This window comes from Equus asinus, chromosome 3 (assembly GCF_041296235.1).
Source record: "Equus asinus isolate D_3611 breed Donkey chromosome 3, EquAss-T2T_v2, whole genome shotgun sequence".
Classification (NCBI taxonomy): Eukaryota; Metazoa; Chordata; class Mammalia; order Perissodactyla; family Equidae; genus Equus; species Equus asinus.
The window spans coordinates 61,386,701-61,412,433 of record NC_091792.1 but is presented as its reverse complement, the minus strand read 5'-3'; the positions used below and the strand labels follow the sequence as shown (position 1 = coordinate 61,412,433).

At 38.6% G+C, this 25,733-nt stretch overlaps 1 protein-coding gene and 1 long non-coding RNA gene across 2 annotated transcripts in view; both read right to left on the bottom strand.

Annotated features, from left to right (window-relative positions):
- XKR6 (XK related 6) overlaps window positions 1–25,733 on the bottom strand; it is a 309,875-nt gene that overhangs the window by 204,958 nt on the left and 79,184 nt on the right. The window lies entirely within an intron of this gene.
- Window positions 3,700–14,952, bottom strand: LOC139044806 (uncharacterized). Its single transcript, XR_011502025.1, has 3 exons — window positions 14,814–14,952; window positions 5,796–5,908; window positions 3,700–3,721 (listed from the first exon to the last, which is right to left on the bottom strand). It is a non-coding gene; the product is annotated as an uncharacterized lncRNA (long non-coding RNA).

The following is a 25,733-nucleotide window of genomic DNA, read 5'->3' as shown; positions in this document are numbered from 1 at the left end:
TGGAAGGGTAAGCGGGATAGATTTCATAGGATTCTGACCAATTCTGGAATCCTATATGCTTGATGTTTTCCCCACACTGAAGTCAACAGTACAGGAAAAAAGAAGGACAGAGAACGAGTGTCAGCGCAGAGGTACTTGGGCTCCTCTCTCAGGGCATGAAATTGTGAGGCTCATGTTGGAAAGATCGAGACACCACATTCCAAAAGGAAATACAAAATCACCTTCAAATCCAGAACACACGACGTCTACTTCTCAGTCAAGTTCAGTGACCCAGGCTCCCCTTCAGCAGGGGAGTAATCAGGAGCACACTGTACTGACAGAATGGTCTAGAGACTGGAGTGGTGTTCTTCTTACAGTAAAGGTACATTTTACGAGGTTATTTTATCTGTCTATAGGTCCAATTCACAAAAGACAGTCACATTATGGTCCATGTACAAAGGCAATGCAGTCTAACGTTTCCAGAACGTGCTGGGCTCAATCTGATGACGCTCTTCCATCTCTCCACTCAGTCCCAATTCTTGATTTTCCAAGGACGACCTTCTCAGTGAAGCTGTATTTTGCAGAAAAGTCCCGATGAGTGATTACAAGCAGGTGATCTGAGATTCCAAAACGAAGATGAGAGCTACTTGAAAGCAAACTTTTGTCAAAACATATTCCGAATAAGATAAATCAAACACATCCATTCTGTGTCAAAATATAAACTGAAGACAGCTTTCTCTAAACTTATAAATGGATTAATAAAATTCTGAAGTAATTATACATTTAGGAAACTTGAAAGGAATAAAGAACCAATTATCTGGGGATCTGAACAATCTTCTCGAAAATGTGCTACAAATTTCAGTCAAAAAATAACAGAATCCTAAATTTCCAGTCACTATGTTAATCTAAAGTACACATTTTACACCATGAATTTGATATCTTAAGACATGAGAAAAAGTCACAGTTAGGTAAAAAAAAAACATTTATAATAATAAAAAATATAGAAGAAATATGCTCATTTTTAAAAAGAAAACATTAACATTCAACTTGACTATGAAACAAACACCCCTAAACCAGCAGGCGCAGGTCTTACGAGGAGGGCAGTGCCACCCCTCAACGTCTCGGGCTCTGTTCTCAGCACCTGGACGCTGAGGGCCCTGTGCAGAGGATTTCTGCTCCATTACATGACAAAGCTCGGGACAGGAGCTTCAGTTCAATGTGTAAAGCAGTAAGCGTCCTTCGAGATTTGACGCTCCTTTCAGAGGCGAGAGAGAACCTGACAGAGAGCGACAACAAAGTCAGAGCAAGGTCAGAAGTAAAATGAAGATGATCTTTTCGATCAGGGCTTCCTGTGCTGATGATCAAGGGCAGTCCCCCTCCCTCAGAAACCACAGTCTTGTCGGGGAAAGGAGCTATAGCTTTCTTCAGATTTTCAAAATGGGGTTAAAACTTCCAAGATGCAAAGAGCCATTATCCTAGGCGTTCTCTGTCTGTCCCTATGCACTTACTGTACCCAAACTTACAAAGATCTGTTCATCCCTGAGTAAACTGAGTCAGATTTCTGCATTCTCACAGTGATGTGCCAGACTATGAAGGGCAGTGACCCAAGAAGGTACAGATTTTCCATGAGATAAACACTAAAATGCTGCTATGGTACCACTGAGCCCAATGGCAAACAAATTCAAGGTTTTATTTAAAAGTTTTTAGAAAGCAACCATCAAATACTGATTACATTCATGCCATCAATTCCCTGCTATGCTCAGTCTTGTATGTTATTTTCTAAAGCTATGTAACAGGGACAAAAAACCCATTTTTATAATATTTTTCCTAGTATCTAAGATAAGTATTTTGAATTAAGTTCATCTTTGAGCCACATATCCATTTACAGCATACCAAAATAAAATCAAATTCATTGTTAGGAAATGCATTAATATTTCCCAAGATCACCTGCCACTATCCTTAAACTACTAGAGCAGGCTAGTGTGAATGCCTAAATTAACATGAGAATGCCCACTGTCACTTCCACACGCCTCCTCACAACCCCCAGTGCCCTCAGGTTAGCTATATAAGAGATCACCCCCGACCCTCCCCACCGCTTTTTATTCTTAGGTTCTTAAATCTTTCCCTCTCTTGGGTCTCTTTCATTTGTACTCAAAGTGTTAAGAATCTAAGAAGGTCTTTAAAATATTCATTCTAGTAGGAACCAAGTTTTTTCCTGCCTGCCTAAATCCTTCTGGGTATATTAGATGCTGAGGTCCAGTCAACATCGTGGCTAGAACTGGCTAAGAGGAAACACCTCTATTGACAAAAGTATCACAAAAACAGCTTTTAAAAAGCCAGGTGTAATAGAAAAGCAGCTAAATAGGCAACAGATTTACATTGATATAACTTGATTTTTAAAAACCTATCTAATGTTTTAAATGTGCCACCTATTAAATATATATCAGCCTATTCCTCTTCAAACAAAGCAAAGTAAGAAGATTGGGGGGAGGGGGTGCAGTTACAATATAGCCTATTTAGCTTTTAAAAGCCTTCTAATAGAAATGTTATGAAAACTTCTATTATACACCAATTTCGGTATTACTGGATAATCTACCAATAATAAACCTTAGAATAAACGAATACATTAACATTCTACCAAGCTACATTCAGTCTCTCTAGTTTCCTGAATTCTCCTCATCCTTTCCCTTTGATTCTTTTTCAAGTTGCTCTGAATATGGTCTTAAAAATCAGTCTTTCCCCAATTTTGGTCAAAAGAGTAGGGAGGCAGTCATATTTGACCATCAAAATAACAATCTGCCCCAGAACGTTCCAGTTTCCTAATCCCAGCAGGAACAGGCCAGAGAAAATGACAACCACTGATAATGGCGCCCCAGTGGCCCAGGGACTGTGTGACTCTCCTATCAAATACAGGTTCTCCACCCACTCCTATGGGCAAGAATCCCCTAGCTCACATTCTAGGTCTACATGAAAGTGGCCTATGGTTTCAGAATAGCGTGTTCAGGTACATGGAATATAGCCAACTTTCAATTTTTTAAGGGGAAATAATCTTTCCTGGAGATTAAAGTTTTGTTCCTTCTTTTCATTCATACCGTCTACCTCTTGTCGATTTTACTTTCCACTAATTCATTCACCCAACAATAGGGAGGGGGGAGGATGTGAAACTAAACAGGTCTTTTCCCTCCTCATTAGCACCCTGTCCTACATAATAACATCTAATTGGAAAATTGGCAGCATTTTGCCACAAGTGTATGTATATAACTTGGTCGAATTTGCATTTTCTGACACAGACCATGCTCAGGTCATTTCCAGGTTGAAATTTTGTAATTACTACCTTTAGGATTGTCACTTCATGATTTTTTTTCTCTTCTCTCTTCCTGATGAATAATTACCTCTAACCTAAGTAAGCAACACTGCAAGGCAGATAGAAAGGAAAACAAGCTGACCAAACCGGCATGGGAGGATTACATAGGAGGACCACAAAAACCGCAAATCTTCAAAAGATAACTCTGTCTAGACTATGACACTAATACTGGTAGGAGAGAATTCGAAACATGCATGCCAACTTAGAAACACAAATTATTATACCTACTCTTTTATATACTTTTGATTAAGCCTACTGATCCACCTAGTAAGTCATTATGCATACAAAAACAATTTCCAAGGTTCCTAAATATTTCCAATATATTCAACTTAGGGATCCAAGATTCTGAACATGCCATCACCAAAAAAAATTGCAAACCTAAAAAACAAAAAGGAAAAAAAATTAAACAATGTCAAAATGAAAAGATTTTCTTAGAAAAGGTCAATATTTACTTTCATAATTTTCAAAATGACATTTTAAAGTTAATGTTTATTTTCTCATCTTACAGTTATAAGTTCTTAAGTCTAATATTAAAGTTTGCTTAAAAACAAGTTTACTTAACAATAAAATAAATATTAAACTATGCTCATACATATCACCTATTTAATATCTACTGGGTCAAAATATCTTCACATTTATAATTTCAGGCTTTAAATTAAAGTGGAATTGGTTCTGTATTTTCTTTTAAAAGCTGCCATTCTGGTGACAGAGAATCAGACACATAAATGAAATTACTGATTTTCTTCTTGTATAACTCATACTTTAGAAACTACATTTTTTAGCCAATTAACAGTGGTTAAAAGTCTCTGCATTTCTATCACACTACCTTTCAGCACATGAAATAAGAAAGATGACATTCAAAGTTCTTCTAACCCCCAAAAGAGTCCATCTAGATAGGCTTTATTTAAAAATGAAAAAATTTTCTTTGGCTAAATATAAGAAATGAGAATTTCTAAAAGTAAAAACAATCAGTAATTGTCTCTCATTAAAACATTAATATACAAAAGTGAACCAAATGAACAATTCTACCACAGGCTTAAAAACCATGCTCTTTAAACCAGCCTATTTAATTAATTTTTCCATAGAAAAATCGAGGTCAGAGTTCACACTTCCAGAAGAATAAATGAACACATCAGGAGATATGGAAAACAAAGAAACAACCCATTGTACACTGTTTTTCTTTAGAACAGGTTAGGCTGGCTTATTTAAGTGTAAACTGAGATCCAGATATAAAATCATTGCCCTAAACAGCACCTGGATTTACACAGCCCATGAGTAAGTCTGTCAGCACAGAAAGTCACATACAAATAAAAACAGTATTTATAAGTTTAGGTCGTCTCAGTATCTGAGAAAATACTGTTTGTAAAATACTATCTGTAATACTCTTTGTAAGAAAATCCTATCTGTAGAGAAATGAGGTGTTGTATAGAACTATAGCAACACCGACTCCCTGGAAGAAAACAGGAAAACAAGGAGGACTTTAAAACAAAACATTCCTGCGGATGCTGCCTTAGAATTTGCGCTCTGTACTACCTTCCGGAATGGGATGACAATTTCATTTTCTCGGCATTTGTCAATTAAACAAATGCATAATTTAGGCTAAATATAAGTAAATTTGTGATACTGTATTTGCTATAATGCTGTCACAGGTAGTACAGGAAATGAAACACCATAAAGAACCACTTATTCTGAAAAAACGGCTTAGCATAAAATCTGAACTTGAGCGAAGAACCTATTGGAATTCTATTCCCCAGGGGAATTAAGCCTAGTAATTGACTTATAAACACACATAAACATATCAACATATTTAATGGAACAGAGCCGACTGGAATAAACCTAATAAACAGAAGCCTCCCCCACAAAAAAGTTTTACTATAATGAAAACAAACAGTGCTATATTACCTTCAACTATAAAATATATTTTGAACTAAGACATATGTAATAATTAAAGCAGAATTAACTGACAACTAATAATAGGCAGTTCACATTTTAAAAGACTAAAAAAACACACATATAAAACATAAAAATTCTTTATGACAGAAAAAGAAAGTTGCGGCAAGAATTCTTACTTTCTAGTCTGAAAACTTACTAAGTCCAGAGTCCCTTTTAAGAGCAAATTTTATCAGTTTTCAAAGGAAAAAAATTATTTCAATCCGCAAATTTCTAATGGCTCAGGTAGTTTCATATAATAAATATTTCGCTGCTAGTTAAGTACCTCACTTCAAAAACAGTGGGTTTAAACAACTCTAAAAGGTTTAAGAAATATGTGGACTTATACAATTAATCCTTTTTTTAAACATTTGAGCCAGTTTAGTTAGGATATGACAGTAAGTAATACCTTTTGTTCACAACTTAAAATTTTTTTTTTAATCTTAAAAAAGAAGGAATTGGGGTAGGAGAACAGACATGGAAAAACATGAAGGCCTCTCTTTTACTTAGGTTTTGCCATTACCATTCTGTTTGAAGTGGTTTCAGGACGAGGCGATCGCACACCTTCTAGTCAGAAATCAGATGGCCTCAAAACAACCTCATTTCAGTCTTAGGCCTCATGTCTTTCGCTTAGAGCTAAAAATAAAAATACATGTGAATGAACAAATGATCATGGAATGAAATCTCTAACATGACACTAAAATATAAAATATTTAAGCCATTTTTACCACAGAAAAATGCAAATGTACACATTGCCACCCAGAGCATCGCAATTCTATCTAGAATGGAAGGCAGCTCTTTTCCCCTCAGCTGCTGGGTATAAATAATAACAATGACAACTTAAATCCAAGGTGGGTCTACAAAGCTAGAGGAGTATATCAGTCATCTCCTAAGATTAGGAAATGTTCATTTTTTTTACAGAGTTAAATATAACAATATCATTAATGAAGCCAATGACATTAGACAGCAACTTAGCTCTCTGTATGCACATAACCACAAGAAGGAAAGTGCAACGCTGATCCAGAACAATGGTCTAGCCTTGAGAAATGTATTTTTGTGTATTTAGAACTTTAGTTCCAACAGCAATTCTTGTAGTACATGAAAACTGACCTGCTTCTACAATCAAAGTAAGGCACCCAACAAATACTGAATGTTTCTAAGCGCTGGAAGTCAAATGTGGATAGCAAGACGGGTTCTGAACCTCAGTGAGCGGAGTCCTAGCCTTCTACTTCTTAATTTTTGTCCCAAGCCTGGGCTATGATGCTCAGGAGACAGAAAGTAAGGATTGCTGTCTCCACGAGACGGAGGAAGGCAGTATATATTATATAACAACAGTATGAGACTGCCGGATTGAAAACAAAATCCCCTGAGAAGCCTAAATCTTCTGCTGCACGTGACCTCCAGTCATCATTTGGTCTCTTTAGTGTGAAGCTTATGGTTTCAAAACCCTACGTTAATCCTGAAAATTAATTCTCCTTCATTTGGAGAGCACTGGTAGTTTCAATCCCAAATATAAATGTCTTAGACTATTTTGTAAGGTTATGTCAGCCAAGCACCTTAAAAAAAATCGTTTAACATAAGAGTACTTCATTCAGTTGAAGCCATAATTTAAAATTCAGAAATTATGCTGCCAAAGTTACACTTAATGAACGGGCTCTAACTATAGTGTAATGAAGACAAGTATCTTATGAATTTTTAAAAGTATTCACATACATTCATTAAATTAAAGAGAATTCATAAATTATCACTAGAGTCTACAACTAACATTATTGTTTAATGTTGTACATTTCTCTGCCGGATCTATATATACCAATAAAATCCTTTAATTTTGTGGGAATATGCTACATTACCAAAAGACATGAAAATAGATGCATTTGATTCAATTTAAGCTCTATGTTTACCTTAAATCAAGAATAGTAAACACATTTCTGACTTAGCTTATCTTCCATAATTTTTCATGTGAAGTCCAACTAAATTTAACATGTAGACAAATGTTACAAAGTTAAATGGCTTGACTCTGAAGTTTATAGGTCTCAGAACCATACTTTAAAGTAATAAACTGTAATTTACACTTAAATATTTAGAGGAAAGAAGAAAAGAACTGTGTTGAGTCATATCTGGGTTTTAGGTTATAGTTTGCCTCAAGTGAAAATATTAAAAACAAAATCAATAAGCTCTGAAAGCTCATTTCCCACTGACGTTCATAAGATGATTCTAAAAGTCAAATTTTAATCCAGGAGAACTGTACGCTGGTCTGACGCGGAAGCAGTCAATCTCCCTCCTTTACCACATACGTCATAGATCCCTGCTCTTCTCAGTTGCAATAAATTTCAGAGAAAACATAACTAATTGATAGCTACATTTTTTCTACGTTAAGCCTTAAACATCCACGTATCTGTAAATCTCAGGTTTATCCTGGGTCAACAAGGAGAACCTATCATCTAGCCCACAGTTCTTCTCGACTCACATTCGCTACCATTCTTTGGCAAAAACTAAAAGTAGCTGAGAGGTTTCATTTGCTTCTCCGAAACTCAGATCTTTCCCTTAAGTAACTGTTCTCACCCATGCTACAGTCACAGCTCATTTCCCCCTTCTTGCTGCCATCAGAGCATGTTTCATTACACAAGTTACAGTCCTATCGTTTTCCCTGAACCAATCCATCCAACCCAGAGGACGCAACAACAAATACTGCGACAATATCTTCAAATTCCACAGTTGTCACTACTTCCACTTTGGTGAAGGCCTTTAATGATAAAGGAAGGAGACTGGAATACGCGGAAGACATGTGTTATAGCTCGTGAGGGCAGTGTGAAGTTCTGCGAACCAGAAAACTCCATCTGTCACCTCAGGAACGTTACACTGAGGTCTCCCATTTAATAAGATCAATGAGTTCCAGTGAGTTAGTTATAAATTTCAACAAACCATAGAACCAAATTTCTATAAAAACAGTGTCTATTTACTGAAGAACATTCAGGGTAAAATACATGCTCATGAAAAGTGTTTCCCTAGTTTAGGCTGATACTCTTTTACAGAAAGGGTTAAGCCTCACGATACACTGGGGGCAAACCCGCTCCCAGTCCTTACAGACACTAAGACCTCCTTTCTGACATGTGTTCCTCTCATCTCATAATCCAAGCAAAAACCATAAGCATTCCTTTTTGTTTTCCTCAGAAGCAGTTTATTCCTCGGACTGTTGTGTCGTAGTACCATTCCTAATTTACATGGGAACCCTACAGCACCACACATGCAGCGTTCCCAACTCAACTCCATCTTGTTTTATCTAGATGGTATTATAAACACGATACGTTTATCAGTCATAAAATCTCAAACTTAAAGATTCTATGAAAAAAGAGAGTGCTCAAAAATGGCGTTGAGACAACAGTTAGCCATTTGGAAAACTTAAGGCTGCATCTCTACCTTCATCCCTTAAGCAAAAATAAATTCCAGATATACCACATTTAAAGTTAAATCATGAAACCATAAAAACATTGGAAGAAAACATGGGTCAATTTTTTTTTTTTTTTTGTATGAGGAAGACTGTCCCTGAGCTAACATCTGTGCCAGTCTTCCTCTATTCTGCATGTGGGATGCCGCCACAGCATGGCTTGAGGAGGAGTGTGGAGGTCTGCGCCCAGAATCCGAGCCTGCGAACTCTGGGCCGCCAGAGCAGAATGTGCGAACTTAACTGCTGTGCCACAAGGCTGGCCTCTGAAACTTTTTAAAATAAATTTTGAAGCACAAGAAGGACTTTAATCATGACATAAAATCTAGAAGCCAAAAAGGATACAACTGATTTTTTAAAAAGGCACAAAAACTCAATTATAAACAAAAAATAAACAATAAGGTGAGGAAAATATTTGCAGCAAATATTAATATGCACTGAGTTTTCACAAACTGCTAAGAAAACGACAAACAGCCCACTGAGAAATGGGCAGGGATTACCAGCCGTCTCACTGGGCACCAACAACGACCTGTAAGCACAGGGAAATATCTTGAAACTCACCCAAAATTTAAGAAATGCAAATTCAAATGAGATGCTAACAGATGGATCATCATTTTCAAGAGTGTGGGGGACAGGGCACTGAAATATCCCATTGGGAGAGGTGTAAGCTGGTACTAAATTTTTGAAGAACCATGGCAATATCTATCCAAATTTAAAAACACACGTGCTTTTGACCCAGAAATCTGACTTCCAGGACTACGTCTGTCAGATTTCTTCTCACATGGAAGCAAAAATGTTTGCACAGGGAGACTATTTATAACAACAATACTACAGCAGGACTATTAAGATGCAAAAACTGAAAGAAAAAAATCTGGAAAAGAATCCTGATGTCTGTCAAAAGGAAGCTGGTTAAAAAAAATTACGTTCTATTTCATTTAGCTGTGGAAAGGTGTCCTAGGTGTATTATTAACTGCATAAATGACACTGCTGAACAGATATATAATGTCACTCGTTTTGAAAGTAATATTTTCTTAAAGGAGTACAAGAGATATGAGGAAGGAAGGAAGGAAATGAAAATTATGGAAAGTTACCCCAAAACTGTTAAAACATGAGAATCCCAGAAAGCACTTTTTATTTGTCACCTTATAATTTCTATAGTATATAATTTTTGTACTGTGAATAATTATTCTACAATTAAAATGTTTTTCTAGGATGCTTTTCTATTTCAGCATTTCAAAACACTAGGGCTTGACGTCTCGAAACAGAAAGGAACTTATAGCCTTGAATCGGGCCTCACGAGCCACCCTGTGAATGTGAGAATTTGTTTGAGGCCAGAACCACAGAGGGGCTCGGCCATCACCACTGAGGTTAATGTCAGTGTGGCCTGGGCACTGTGCTTCTCGAACTTGGCCACAACTTGCTTCTTTCACTGTTTTTAAATCTGCACACCACATTGTGGCATACAAAGCACACTTTCACTCCTGACTCCTATAAGTAGGGGCATGTCACAAGGTTTTGCGTTTACTTTTAAGGACTTAACGGGCTATCCAATAGCTTGGTGTGTGCCACGGCTAGTCACCGTTTGTTTAACACACCCTCTGTCCAAGAGAGACAGCGCCAATGCAGTAAAACTGCGCTGTTACTACAGAATTCCCAGCGACCTTATACGCCAAACCCAGCTCCTTCAAAACTACGATCTCGCCATTTTACGGGACATCCACTGTTACAGACAGAACATGAAACTGGTCAGGCTTCCCCATAAAACATCACTGAAGAAAATGAGTCTTCCAAGTAGGAAACAAAGCAAAATGTGCTAAAAACTGTATTTGTCCATTTAAAAAATGATATTAACTCTACAATTTTCTCACATTTGCCCCAAATCAGCACTAACTGGAGATGGATTTCCTCAATTCTTCAGCAGAACGATAGGAGCGTGACTAGATTCTGGCACTTCCAGGAGCCCTCCCCCGCTACAGGTGACAAACAGGAATTTCAATGCATTGTTTCTGGGAGCCACAGAATGTTACCACGGGTACGTACACGATTTTGAACCTCTTCCATAAGCATTTTTCTTTAGATATTAAGCCACTATAACTGAAAGTGTTGTGGCACTTAGCAGCAGCTTAATTCATATTATCTCATTTTATTTGAGCCCTCACTAGCAGATTATTACTTCCAAACCCTCTCTTTCTTCTCTAAGAGTAAACAGGATCTTCTTTCCAGGGCTCTTTCTCTATCACGCACTCCTGTAGACCCTTCCTCCACTAATTATTCCCTCATTCATTCACATCTTCAGTTTCTCTGTGAATGCCTCTCTTCCTTTTCCTACAGACACACTCAGATTTCCTGATGCTGAGACCAGCCCATGATCCATTTCCTTGAACGCATCACTGATTTTAGCTAATGTCCTTCCTCTTTTTCTTTACTGACAAACTGCCAAATTTGAAGAGTGATGTACATTTGTTCATCCACTCGAAAACACTTCCTGCAAACTGACTGCGTGCCAGGGCCTGGGTATACAAACTGACATGGCCCTTCCCCCAGGGAGCTTATTGTTCCATTACACAGATAACCAGATACGCTCACGTGTTCAAAATTGTCACGAAGGAGAAACATCTGAGGCTACAAGAGAGCATCAACAGGGGGACATAATTTAGATTGGGCTGAATTCTCTACAACCTTAGCGTGTGCCCTCCTCTTTGTAGGCTAGGTGTTGCGGGGTGCACAGCTTGTGTGGTCTGACATGACGTGGTGGAGTCTCCTGGAAGAAACGACATTTAAGCTGAGATCTAAAGCCTGAACAGGAGATGACTAGGCAAAGAATAAGAGACAGAGCATTCCAGGCAGAAGGAACTAGATATGTGAAAGTCCTCAGCCAGAGAGAACATGGCGACTTGGAGGATGAGAAAAAAGGGCAATGTGGCGGGAGTACACGGAAGAAGAGCCAACAGGTGTCGCCAGATCAACCAGTCTCACATGGTACCAGGAGGATTTTGGACTCGATCCTAAGTGCGAGGAGGACTGTGTTTATCTATCACCCTTATACTTAGCTCTTTGCAGTGTGACTTCTACCCCTACCATTCTCTGAAAGGCCACCGTGGACTCCTAATGCACACCATCTTCTCGTTCTCAGCAACCCACTATTCAGCTTCTGAAATGACTTCTATCTTGAGCTTGAAAGCACAGCTGTCCATTGATTTTTGTATCTTCCATGTGTCTCAGTATTTGGCTTAATGTTTTGTATAGAAGGTGTTCAAAACTGGCACAATGACAAATTAGTCTTGGAAGAAAACAGACTGATGAAAAGGTAATTACAACAGTACAAGAATGCAACCATATTTAATAAGATTCTCTATTAGATGTACATTTCAAATTGCCTTAACTTATGAATTTGCCTTATTTTCTCTCGTAGCAATGAAATATTTATAAAGTCAAACAGGAAATTTCTTTAAACAAATGCCCTGTTATAATTTGATTAGTCCGTGAACACGACATTCAGATTACACTGCCGTTCTCTGTGCTTACCACAGTAGCTGGCTGTATGGCAGTGGTCTAGTTCTCCCATACTATAATTATAACAATCAGACAGCTGACATTCAGCTAAAATATACACTTAATTGAAAAGTATGATTACTCTGTTACAAAGAACACAAGCCAATGGCATCCCACACTAACTAGCCATTATATCCTGCAAGTTATTGTATGTATGCTTCCCTTTACATACAGGCTATTCATTTTGAAACTTTGTAGAATATGCTCTTCCTTCCATTTTTGATAATTTTAGCAAATGCTAAAAGTCAATGGCCACCACACTTATAGATTTCAGCAGGAAATTACTATACTTATGTTCTATTAAATGAAAGTAAGCACGGAGTATTTACACCTTATTCCAGCAGGCAGGGCAAGATGTCAAATTTGCTAGGTTCAGCATTTAAGGGCTCTGCCCACACTCCATTAGAATTATTGGTACAGACTTCAAAAGAAATGTCAGATTTGTTTATTGTAAAAAGTTACATACTTCCTCTAACATGAGCTGTTCGCAGCTCCTGGCGGATCTTTTCTTTATGTCTACAGGATGATCTGAGTTGTATCCAGAATCAGTCCATCATATACAATTAAGCTTAATTAGATATTTTCTATACAAAGCAAATAAAAATGTACTTTCATTGTTCTTGCACTATACCCTCCATATTATGTCTTTTATAACAAAGACAAAGAACTTCATAAAATTTAAATGTTACTGATAAAAAACATTCTCATCTGCTTCATCCTGTTTTAAAATGGCTTGAAGACCAGAGTCCGTACATTTTGAAGTTTAGTATGTACACAGATCAGAATGTTTGTGCTTTTCCATGCCTAGTTTTCCTAGTAGCAGATTAGGATGTTTATAGGCCTTTGATGCCTTAGTTCTGCTAACAGAAAGAGACTGCGCTGTCTAAAAGAGATGATCAGACTAATAGCCGAAACATCTAACAGCTGGCAGGGCACACTCTGACCATGATGGAAAAAAAGGTGCCTGTGTTTGAACTGAAACAGAAATAGAAAAAAGCGCCTGTTGGAAAATAGAACTATCCTGTCTTAATGAAGAGATGTCTAAGATAAATTCATGCTCCATCAAGTGCAGGCCATGGGATTTTTAGTATTAACTTTACAATGTTGAATAACGGTGTCATTTTTTTGTAGTTTTCAAGAACACAGGCAAAAACACAACCTCATTTGGGCTCATCAGAAGTATATAGTAATTAAGAATACCGATGTACAGCAAAAAATTTTAGTATTTTCCTGGTCTAAGTCAGAAATTGCTGTAACAAAAGGAAAGTGGTTGAGAGGGACTCATGTATCTTAACTTCCTACGATACTCTTGCTCTCTAAAGTTACGCCCCTTTCAATGTCCTTTCTGTGAAAAGCAACATCATTCCTCCAGACAGAAAGCTTCAGTCTGTTCTGTTCCTCACTAGCCACACCGTCTCTATCACTGGAAACGCCCATTCATTTTGGAGTTACAGCAGCCACTAGAAACTCCTGATGGAAAAAATCAGTCTTCTAAACCGAATGACAAGTAATCACTTTTTAAAATGTTTTATTATGGGAAATTTCAAATAAATACAAAGTCAATAGACTAACGCAATGATCCCTCATGTACCCTCACTCAGTTTCAACAATTATCAGTAGTATTAAGTACAGTCACAATTGTTGCGCCACCAGCACCATCCATTTCCAGAGTTTCCTTCATCTCACAAAACTGAGACCCCAGAGCCACTGAACAATAATTGCCAATTCCCCTCCCCACCTCCCCCCGCAGCCATCATTCTCCTTTCTGTCTCTGTGAATCTGACTACTCTAGGTATCTCACGTAAGTGGAATCATACAGTATTTGTCCTTTTGTGTCTGGTTTCTTTCACTTAGCAAAACGTCCTCCAGGTTCCTCCAGGTTCGTGTGCTTGTTTGTTTTTAAATGTGCCCTTCCTTTTTAAAGCTGAATAATATTCATTTGTATGTAAATATCACATCTTGTTTATCCATTTATCCATCAATGGACACTTGTGTTGCTTCCACCTTTTGGCTGTTATGAATTACAGTGCTATGGACATGAATGTACAAATATTTCTTTGAGATTCTGCTTTCAATTTTGGGAGGAATAAACCCAGAAGTGGAAGTGCCGGATGATATGGTAATTCTATTTTTCATTTTTTTTGATGAACGAACACACTATTTTCCACAGTGGTTGTATTAGTTTACATTCCTACCAACAGTACACAAGGATGATAAATATTTTTAAGACAATTGGCACTTGACAAAGATTTAGTTTACAAAGTACTTTCATACACATGATATTACACAATCCTTCCAACACAACTGACTCGCTAGGAGTCCTCATCTGTTGGCAAGTATTCAAGATCCTTAATAATCTATCATGATTCTTTCTGTATTTTCAAATACATGCTTTCTTCTAATCAGCCCAGCTTAAGTAGACTATATTATACAGTATTAGACATGTAGCTAGCTAAATGCTGAAAATATTAATACTGCAGGACTTAGAGGACCCAGATGAAAATGTAAATAAAACAGAATACTTGCGGCTCCCAAAGGAAGACTAACCTTACAACAGCTGTGAGTGTCCTAATGAGCACCTTGACAGGTCCCAGCTCGACAGTTATGTCAGATTTGTTGTTCTCATCAAAGGGGAAAAAAAGATACCAACCACTTCCAAATAACAAAAATGGCATGAAAGAGTATCAGTAAGAACTCAAAAGTCAAATAAAATTTTTTTGAAAACTCTTCAAACATCATCCAGCTATAACATCCTAGAGGAACACGCCCGATACGGCCGCAATCTACTCCTGCAGTTCCCTCAAATAAACAAATAGCCTCTTGGCATAATCTTCAAAAGTTTTAGCGTTGACAATGTTAGCTTCCCAGGGAAAACCTAGGCAGGAAAAATAAACACACAATTATTTTCCTTATCTAGTAATGAAATAAACAAATCCACTAATACTGTAAAATTTAAGTGATTAAACTTTAAAAGTATATGCCCCACACACAAACATTTACAATATTTTTCTTGACAATTTGCTTTAAGTTGCCGACAACCTTCTGATTGCAGAACTTAGGCTCTTGCTGTAAAGTTAACCTAGAAAAAATGCTAGTCATTGTCTTTTAAAAGTGAACTAAAGATTTTTTTATGAGGGAATTCTGTTTTGACACATACTCTAAGCCAGAAATCTGCTTTTCTGTTTCATATTGGATGGTCAACTAAAGCAGTCAAATTGCATAAAGACATGCCCCACCATCAAGCCCATCTGCTACAATGTGAAGCTTGATGAAGTTTCCTCAACAACACCGACACCAACACAAACTGGAACTAAGAATAGAAATACTCATCAATTAAACATTCAAGTACAGGGCCCGGCCTCTGCAGCGGCCCAAGGTTTCACCGGTTCGGATCCTGGGCGCGGACATGGCACCGCTCATCAAGCCATGCTGAGGTGGCGTCCCACATGCCACAACTAGAAGGACTCACAAATAAGAATACACAACTTTGTACCGGGGGGCTTTGGGGAGAAAAAGGAAAAAAACAAAATCTTTGGGAAAAAAAATTCAAGTACACAGATAAGATACGTGACCATCAAAAAATATATCTCCTCCATATTTTACATGTTTAGAGACTGAATCTCCTGAAGAAATTCAATGTGTCCCCCCTGCCTCACAAAAAGATCTCCCTTCTGTTTACTGGCAGACATTATTAGGAAATAAATACACTGCACTTCCTGGACTATGCTCCACACGTGCTACCTAAGACTATCTGAATTTGTGTTTTCTCCTCTGGGGCCGCTCTTCTTTCATAACTGTCATGGCCCTCCTGCTTCATCTCAGTAAGGTTCCTACTCAAATGCTAACTCCTCAGGAGGCCACCATGGCCAGTCTGTCTAAAATAAAATAGCCCTTCCCACCCATCCCATCGCAGTCAATCCAGGGCCCCTTCCTCATCCCGCAGTTTTCTTCCTACCACAATTTAGTGCTAGCACTACATTCTATTTTTCCGTATTTATTTTCTATCTCCCCTACCAGAATGATTCTAATTTCCTGACATTTATGTCTGAAACTATATTCTATAGTGTAATCATTCAAGGAAGAAAAAAAAAACTTTAATACTATTTTATTATCTAAAGTGTAGCTCATTTATTTTACTCTATCTGCAAAATGGCAAAGCAGGATACTGCTACAGCTAAGTTTCTACCCTAATCTCATAGACTCCTGAGATCATCAACAACACACTCATCTCCGGGACCAACTCAATACCAAGGCAGTTACACCTCAATTAAACACAGAACGTAACTAACCAGAAACAAGCACATATTTTGTATCTTTTTTGAAGTATAGAAGTCAGAGGCAGAAGCTGAAGAAACTTACTACAGGGGTTCCTCAACAGAATTCGAATCAAGTCTTTGTCAAAGCTCAAGGAAGTACTAAAATTGATCAGCAAACTGATCAAACAATTATAAAAGACAAACCCTGTGAGTACAAGAGCACTTGAGGGTTGATTGAGATAAATATAAGTTAGGAGTTAGAAAAGAGAGTTAAAAACATGACAGGGAGTGGTGGGGTGGGTTAAAAAAGTGGGGAGAGCAGAAGATGGTGAGCTCTGAGGCAGCACAGGAAGCCCTGTGGGAAAGCTGGAAGCAAATGGAGGAAAAATAGTGGACAATGAATTGGAGTTTATCAATAGGACAGCTACATAATTTCCAGGGCCTCGTGCATAACAAAAATGCAGAGCCTTTGCAAAAAAAAAAAAATTAAGAATTTCAAGATGGTAACAGGAAAAGGTTAAACCAAGCACGGGGCCCTGTACAAGTGCACAGGTTGTCTGCCCATGAAACTGGCCCTGCGTGTTGAGCTGAAGACCCAAGGCAAGACAGCTACTAGTGCTCCAAGCAGCAAGATGGCGAAAGGCAGAATGAATCCCCCACCTCTACGTACAGCAAGCACTCACAGAGGCCACTGGCACCCAGGGTACACTTAACAGGGCATAGCAAGGCCAAGCTAGGTCTTCAAGCATTCCCATGTTTGTTTACTTTTTAAATAAAGGGGAGAGAAGGTAACACATTGACATCTATTAACACAATTCTGTGGCTGAATATGAGATTGATCACTACAGAACAGGTGGGAGCTTATTACTAGGCAGGAAACATACAGAATTGATACATTTTGGTGAAGGGGCATAATGAAAAAGATCTGGAGTCTATCACTACCCATGAAAGATCAATATGGCTGCCTGAGAGTAAGAAGAACCCTATAAATTATATGTGAAACATGTAACATAAAGAGGGACAGGAAAGGCCAAAGACAAATTTTCCCCATTGACCAACTGCTCAGGGTTAGCATGGTTTTAAAAAAAAATCCTGTTAGGCAAGGAGATGGAGAATTCTGGGATGGGACAGGTCTGGGGAGAGTTAAAATAGAAATCTAAAATGCAAAGGAAAAAAGGGAACCTCGCAAACCTACCAGTTGCGTCACTATTCCAGAAGACAAATTTGTCCCTTTTGAGTTCATCTTTCAACTTCTGAAATGTGGTAACGTGTTAAGAGAAGACTTTTTTTCACATGTATGTTAACTTATTTTCCTGATAGCTTAAGCCAAATACGCCTTATATGAGAAAAGAAAAACTAAGTTCAAAAAGAAGCTTCACAAGACTATGTGGACAGTCTCTCTTTCTATATCACCTTTGGGTCATGTTAGGAAAGGAAACCTAAATTCAAAGCTTTTTTGCCTTTATTTCTCATATAAAATAAGACAACCCAATTAAACATTGAGAATGACTTAAATCTGACGTTTCTGATAATGTCCACAATAAATAAAGGGAGATTCATTTGTACTTCATTTTTGTTTTTTAGATTACTTAGCTTCTCACTACCATCTTGAATTCAAAGGGCAGAGACACATCGATTTAATAATGAACTACTTGTTTGACCTCAATATAATAAAGAATGCACTCCCAACTTATGAATTCAAATAGCACAAAACACTTCTAATAAATGCCTACCACTACTATTATTTCCCAAAGCATTTTCATGTCATTGTGTCCCTAACAACATCCTCTTCTAATAAGATGGATTAATGGGTACATATTCCAAAAGGAAAAAACTAAGAGAAAAAGATTAAGATTTAAATTGCTACAGTAAGACAAACCTTCTGACATCTACTCTGAAGATACTTCTCTCCCTAAATCAGTGCATCTAAACAACAGAAAAGGTCTTTTACACTCAAATAGAATTACGTCCTACCTCCTTCCCCCCTGGAAACTATAAAGCAGCAGACAACATATTCAAAGAAAGGAAAATGGGCTACCTAAGATGATTAGAAACCATGCTCCACATTCATCCTTCAAAGTAGAGACCCTAGGAGAACTAAGAGGGCACAAAATGGAGAAGCTAAGCAGATCCCAACATTTTTCTGTCTCAACTGTGGATTGCTTCATTGTTTTGTTTTTAGAATGGTATAACGCCTGAATCATTTAGTTAGAAAAGATCTAAGGTCATGTAAGTCCAAACTTTCACCAGTGCTGGAATCCCAAGTCTATCAAGTGTTTATTCAACTTTTGCTTAAATATCTCCAAGGACAAAAAGACTGCTTCCTCGGAAAGTAATCTTTTCCATTTCAGAACAGCTCTGTTGGAAACCATTTTGGTCCTACACAACTGAGGAAAAATCAACAGTATCAGGATATATTAGCATGTTGGTTTAGCAATCCTTACAGCTCCCATCATTCCAGGCTTCATATGCAGACGTAACAATGTCCACTGTAAGATTATTTCTTCCCTTCTGAATCTTTTTATCAGAGAGGAATATCTGTGTCTGAAGACCCCTAGCACACATCTTGCTGGCCAGAACTACATCTGGCCAATCACTGGCAAGGAAAATGGTTTGTCATGATTGGCTGAGACTGATCACGATTTGCCCCCCTGGAGCTGGGATCTGCCTCTCTTGAAAGACAAAGTTGTGCAGAGTGGGGAGATTACTTAAACAGAATCAAGATTCCCTTGGAAGGAAGGGAGGGGGAAAGGACAGGGAGATGTATACGTGATCCAATACTTGCTATGGGTGTATGGCGTCAAAATCTTGTTTTTCAGTAATGTCTATCTACTGGCACTAGTTCTAACGTCTAGATCTAACTGGAAAAATCCGTACCTTAACTGCACTACAAATTCTCTACGTGCAAAAAATTGTCATGTTTCCCTCCTCAATCCCGAATTCCTCTCCAGGTTAAATATTCCCATTTCTGTCTACTGTTCTACAGACAGGACTTCACATCTACGTTAATTTACCACCTTGATTACTCTTCAGTTTACCAATGCCCCTCATAAAATGCCAGACCCTCTTAAAATGTGTAGTACCAGTACAGCCGAACTAACTATCTCCCATGTTCTTAATACTACACTTCTCTCAATGCCATCTAACACTATGTTGCTTCTCTGGTACTATCCTTCTCCGGACTTTCAATAAACTTGCTAGAAACTATAAATCTCTCCGTCTTCTATAACCTATACTGTGGCACTTTAAAAAATGACACAGTGCAAAACTTTACACTTAATTATGCTATATTCCACATTATTTTTGGCCTATCTTTCCAATCTATCTAGATGTTGAAATTTTTTTAATTCTAAAAACTAACGTGTTTACCATTTTTTTTGGTTTTCAATGACAGAAATTCAAACTTAAGAAAAGCTCACTCATATTTATTTCTCAGCTTCGCAGAAGCAGGACTATGTCACCGGGGGAAAACATCTTCTGTCTCAAAAGAGGCCTTCTGGGATTACATTAACTTGTTGAATTTTCCAAGATCTGTAGACTAATCCTCACAGGGTCAGCAAAATGATCTATTAAGTGTATTCAATAGAGCCATTTCCCAGAGATGGACTGACTTTCAATGGACTAACTAAAACCAGAACGCCAATTCAACAATGTTAAGGGAAAATTATAACAGCCAAGGGACCAACAGAAATTAGAGTCCTGTGGCCAATGTATTCCCACCCACCCACCCCTGTCCACAGAGAAACCATGTTGAAAACTGATATACAATCAAAAGGAACCAGGTAACTGAAATCATCTGCTCAATGAATTCTTTCCATGTAGGCAACCACACAGGAAGCCAAATTATAATCAAACGTTTGTTTAGTGAGCATAGAAATCAACGCAAAAGAATCAGTTATTTAACATATATTAAACACCACCAGGGTAAACAGTCTCATATATCATTCTCTACAACAGTGTAATTACTCTCGTACAACAGAGTACTGCTAAACAGGGTACTCTGCTTGGTACTTGGACAAACATTATTAAAAACTGCCTTGATTACTTGACTAACCAACTCCCTTCCTGACATTCCTACTTCTTAATTAGATGCAATGCACTCCAGCAGGCTATGATCAAGGTCAGCTGGCCTGCAAGTTAGTCTGTCTTACACGCTCTGGAGTCCTATTTGTTGAGTTCAAGGCCAACTCTTCCTTCTGGGGGCTCTAGGGGAGAATCTCTTGCCTTTTCCAGCTTCTAGAGACTGCATGAGCTCATGGCCTCTTTCTCTATCTTCAAAGCTAGCATGAGGGACAGGGTAACATCTGCAAATCTCTCTCTGACTCTCCAGTCTCCCTGTTTCACTTATCAGGCTCCCTTGTGATTATACTGGGCCCACGTAGATAATACAGGATAATCATTCTATCTCCAAATCCTTAATCATATCGGCAAAGTCCCTTCTGCAATGTCAGGTAATATACTTACAGTTTCTAGGGATTAGAATGTGACAGCATGGGGGGATCGTGATTCTGCCTACCAGACAGCTACTGTATCATAGTTTTTTTTTTTTTAAAGATTTTATTTTTTCCTTTTTCTCCCCAAAGCCCCCCGGTACACAGTCGTGCACTCTTCGCTGTGGGTTCCTCCAGCTGCGGCACGTGGGACGCCGCCTCAGCGCGGTCCGACGAGCAGCGCCATGTCCTCGCCCAGGACTCGAACCAACGAAACACTGGGCCGCCTGCAGCGGAGCGCGCGAACCCAACCACTCGGCCACGGGGCCAGCCCCTACTGTATCATAGTTTTACCACTGATTTTATATTAACCAGTTTAAATTCGGTGAAAAAATTCAATTGTCATCTTGAAACTTCAATACTATTAACTAAGGAGGACATGGCTATTTCCGTGCATAGTTCATGCTAAAATTAGACTAAATTTTTCTATTTCAGTTTTCACATACAAAATGGCAGGTGTTCGATTTATCAACAGAGGAAAAAAGAAAATGAGTTAGGCAATCATTAAAGCCCTTAAGGCTTGTACCAATTAATATGGGACAAATTAAACAAATAAGAAATTAGCCAGAATGAAGTTAATATGCAAAAATGCAGTTACTATGTAAAAAATGTTTTACTGTATTCTTCCTATTAAAAACAGGAAATATGCAAAGGACTGAAATAAGCTACTGAGTTAATTGATCATACCCTAAGCTCTGTCATCACCAACAACTGCAAGCTTTCCAATCATCTCAATTTCAAGCACGCTAATCTCCCAGCACCACATCCTGACTGTTGCTTACTTCCTGGAGATGCTAACTCCAACAATTCCTCAACCCTAATGGGTCCTCCAAATCACTGATCCTATCACCTTTTCTTTATCCCTACCCCATTCTCATCCTCACGTCCCGGCTTAGATAATATAGTCCATCATTATAATCACTCCCTTTGCACACACCCTTGCCCCTTTCTCGTCTCATGATAACAAAACCCCAACACTCTTATACCCAACTTTCTGCTTACTTCATGCCAGCCCAAGAACAGTTTAACATGGTAGGAGGAAAACCTCCACCACTAGTCTCAAATGGGCCCTTACGGCTCCCATCTAATCAATCTACATTTCCTTAATCCATTAATTCCACTCTCCCAGATACTTATTTAGCACCCTTTCTCCCCCAATCCTCACTCCCACCTGATAGCTGGTGCTTCCTATTTCACTCAGCATATAGAAACCAACAGACCCATAAGATCCTACCTCATCATCTACCCACTGACTTGCGGTGTACCCATATCCTCTCCTTTCCCTGCTGTTGGTCTGGATTAATTGGCAGTTTCTTCACTTCTGCCTTAGGATCTCTTCCACTCTCTTACCAACTCAAAGCTGCAGCCCTAGCTCCAGCTCCTCTCTCTCCCACTTTATCACACTTTCCCTTTCCTGTGGATCATTTCTATAAACATACAAACAGGCTGTAATTTTTCCCATTACACTCATTACCTCCGATCACCTCCCTCCCATCTTCTCCTGAGCCCAGGTGCTCATCCTCAATATGCTGCAGAAACTTCTCATCAAGGTCATCAACAATCTTTATGTGGCTAATTTTAATGGTTAATTCTTGGTCTTCATATTACTTGACCTAGATGATCAATCCCTCTTCCACAGAACACTTTCTACATTTGACTTTCAAGACAGCATACTCTTCTGGTTTTCCTTCTACCCTACTTGCCAGGCCTTCTCACTCCCCTTTCCTGGATTCTTCTTGTCTCCCTAACCCTAAAAGTTAGCCCCAGGGTTCAGTTCTCAGGCCTCATTGCCTACATTCACTCCCTTGGGAAAGTCATTCAATCTCAGGACTTTAATTACTATCTGTGCTGACGACTCCAAATTTTATATTTCCAGTCTGGATCAGATCCCTGAACTCCAGTCTCCTATATCAAAACTACCTACTCGATGACTTCCCTTAGATGTCAAACAGATATCTCTACATATCCCAAACCAAATTCCTGATCTTCCCTACAAACCTGCTCCTCACACAGTCTTTCTCAGCTCTGCATATGGCCACTACATCCCATCAAAAACCTAACCATCAGGGCCTGCCCAGTGGCGTAGTGGTTAAGTTCACACACACTGCTTTGGTGGCCCGGGGTTCGCCGGTTCAGATCCCGGGCGTGGACCCACACACTGCTTATCAAGCCATGCTGTGGCAGGCGTCCCACATATAAGGTAGAGGAAGATGGGCATGGATATCAACTCAGGGCTAATCTTTCTCAAAAAAAAACCTTAAAAAAACAAACAAAAAAAAGCCTTACCATCATTCTTAACTTACTTTCCCTCACATCTAACATCATATCCATTAGCAGACCAAATTGGCTCCACCTTCAAAATATATCCAGAATCTGACCACTTCTTACCACCTCCACCAGTACCATCTTGAACCAAGTCACCATCATCTCTTACCTAGGTTACTGCTAAGTGATCTGCTTCCACCCTTGTCCCCCCAAGTTTGTTTAATATATGCTATTTTGAATGTTTGTGTTCCCCAAATATTCATATGTTGAAATCCTAACCCCTAAAGGTAACAGTATTAGTAGGTGGAGCCCTTGGGTGGTGATTAGGTCATGAGGGTAGAGCCCACACGAGGGAGACTCCACAGAGCTCCCTCACCCCTTCTACCATGTGAGGACACAGCAAAAAGGTACCTGCTATGAACCAGGAAAGAGGGCCCTCACCAAAACGCAACAATGCTGGCACCTTGATCTTGGATTTCCAGCCTCCAGAGCTATGAGAAATAAGTTTCTGTTGTTTATACACTACCTGGTCTATGGTATTTTGTTATGGCAGCCTGAACAGACTAAGACAACACAGAAACCAGAATTTTTTTTTAAATTAAGGGTCATAGTTTGCTCTATTCTCTTCTTCTTCACTCTTTTAAAATAAGGTTAAATTTACATGTAGTGAAACTAAATAGATCTTTGGTTTCAATTCTATGAGTATGTGTGTGTGTGTATATATCCATGTGTATATATATATATATATACACCCATATAATCAAGATCCCAATGAAGATACAGAATACTTCCAACTTTGGGCTATTATGAATAAAGGAGTTATAAACATTCCTATACAAGTCTTTTCATGGATATATGGTTTCCTTATGTAAATACCTAGGAGCAGAAGTGCTGCGTGACAAAGTAGAAACATGGATGTGCATGTTCACAGTAGCACTATTCACAATAGCCAAAAGGTGGAAACAACCCAAATGTCCACCAACAGATAAGTGGTTAAATAAAATGCAGTGTCTCCATACAACGGAATATTATTCAGGTATAAAGAAGAAGGAAGTACTGATACATGCTACATTGTGGATGAACCTTGAAAACATTATGCTAAGTGAAAGAAGCCAGACACAAAGATCACATTTATGAGAAATATTCAGAATAGGTAAATCCATAGAGACCGAATGCAAATTGGCGGTTACCAGGGGTTGGGGGAAAGGAAGATGGGAAGCAACTGCTTAATGGGTACCAGGTTTTCTTTTAGAGTGATAAAAATGTTTTGAAACTTGACAGAGGTAATGATTGCTCAACATTGTGAATGTACTACATGCTACTGAATTGTTCACTTTGAAATGGTTTATGCTATGTGAATTTCTCCCCCCAAAAAACCAGACAGTATTTTATTTTATATTATTTGAAACAGAACTGCACTCAGGCAGTTTAGAACAACACAAAATCTAACATCAACACCACTGTATGTGTGGGAGTCAGGCTGTCTGACTAAACTACGCGGTCTGGAGCAAGTCTCTCCAACTCTGCAGACTTCGTTTTTTTCACGTGTAAAATGAAGATACTTTACTGGACTGTTGAGAGGATCAACTGAGATAATCATGATGAAAACACTCTGAAAAGTGCTACGTACAAAAAGTTAACCATCTTTATATTAGCACCAGGTAGAGGATATGTTCAGACTGGGAGGCCAAGGGTGAATACAGGTACAGTATTCTCAGGGAGGAAGCTAAAAATATTTTGATTAGCTAGTCTTGTAGGGATGGAGAGAGGAGGATCCAAGTCAAGACTCACAAGCAAACTGTCCACTGTTGGCTTCTCTGATGACCTAATTTGTCAAGAGTCATACTCAAGATTATCCTCGCTGCCCCAGTCAATGATTTAACAATGCACTCAAGACTGACTTGAAAGTGTTGCTATAGTGAGATGGGCTGCAGAAAGATTACAGGAGATAAAAGAGGCTACTTTCCTGAAGCCATAAGCTTAGGAACCAAAAATAGGGAGCTAGCCAACTATTATGGCATCTCAAAGTTTAATCCCAGTTAACAGAGGGTAATCAACTGGAGTTTGACAACAGTAATTCGCTTACATCTTACACAAGGAAAAACACCAACCAACACATATCTAGCCATCTAGAAGTAGCACTAACTAAAGTTAACATGTCCAAATTTAAATATTCTCAAAACTCAATATGCAACAGCTATGCAAATTAACAAATATGATGAAAATTACTCACTTAACTAACTCCATGACAGGTACTGCCCAACATAGTTTACAAATATTATCTGCACTCTTCACAACATCCCCATTTCGCCAAGCAACTTGTGCTGAACCAAACTAATTAGAGGCACCTCCGAGACTTGACATCAGATGGCACAAACTTCAAAGCCCACGCTCCATCCACCATACCCTGCCTCTAAGCCCTAAAAGAAACTCTGGGGTCCTAACTCTTCTGAGGT